This window comes from Eptatretus burgeri, chromosome 5 (assembly GCF_056783735.1).
Source record: "Eptatretus burgeri isolate ZD-2024b chromosome 5, Ebu_testis_v1, whole genome shotgun sequence".
NCBI classification, from domain to species: Eukaryota; Metazoa; Chordata; class Myxini; order Myxiniformes; family Myxinidae; genus Eptatretus; species Eptatretus burgeri.
In genome coordinates this window covers 91855095-91855885 of record NC_140965.1, presented here as the reverse complement: position 1 = coordinate 91855885, position 791 = coordinate 91855095, and positions in this window count along the sequence as shown.

The following is a 791-nucleotide window of genomic DNA, read 5'->3' as shown; positions in this document are numbered from 1 at the left end:
TTACCTCAGCAATAGGACCAGTACCTCTATCAGGAGATCGTGCTAAAATAGAGTGACGATTTACTTTTGTATAGTGGCAAAAAGTTGGTTGTGCTCATTCACGCGGACCCCAGTGAAAATCGCTGGAACTCCCGCACTTTTTGAGCCGGACCCGTGTGTTTCGTCCCAGGGCTCCCAGGACTAATTGGCCTCCCCAGTTGGCAGCGGATCCCCTTGCGAGGACTCCCGCGACCTGAGTTGTAGGGGATAGTTCCCCGACGAGTTGCCCCGAGCACAACCACCACACATAAAATTAATCCACACATTAATACATAATAGTAATATTTTGATAATTTTAATAAATTAATGATGCCTCCTAAAAAGCGAGGAAGCAGCATTGGGAGAAAAACGCCGCACGCTAAGACTGTGAGAGCGTCACGAGATGTCGAGACCGAAGATAAAATGACAACAAGGCGTCAAAGAGACCGGTCGCGTTCGGCAGCTGCTCGGCTTGCAGAGACTCCTGAAGCTGCGGGCGCTCGGCGCAGAAGCGTTTGCCAAACAACCGCAGCAGCGAGAGCAGCAGAGCTGCCTGAAGCTACGGACGCCAAAGCGTTCGCCAAGCAACTGCAGCAGCGAGAGAAGCAGAGCTGCCTGAAGTCTCGGACGATCGACGCCGAAGCAAACGGTTGCATTCAGCTGCCAATAGAGCCGGCCCTTTCAAATCATCAAAATTGGAAAGAGAAGCCTTTAACAATAGACCGTATAATCAGTATCAATTGATCCCTATACTTCAAATAGGTGGGATGGAT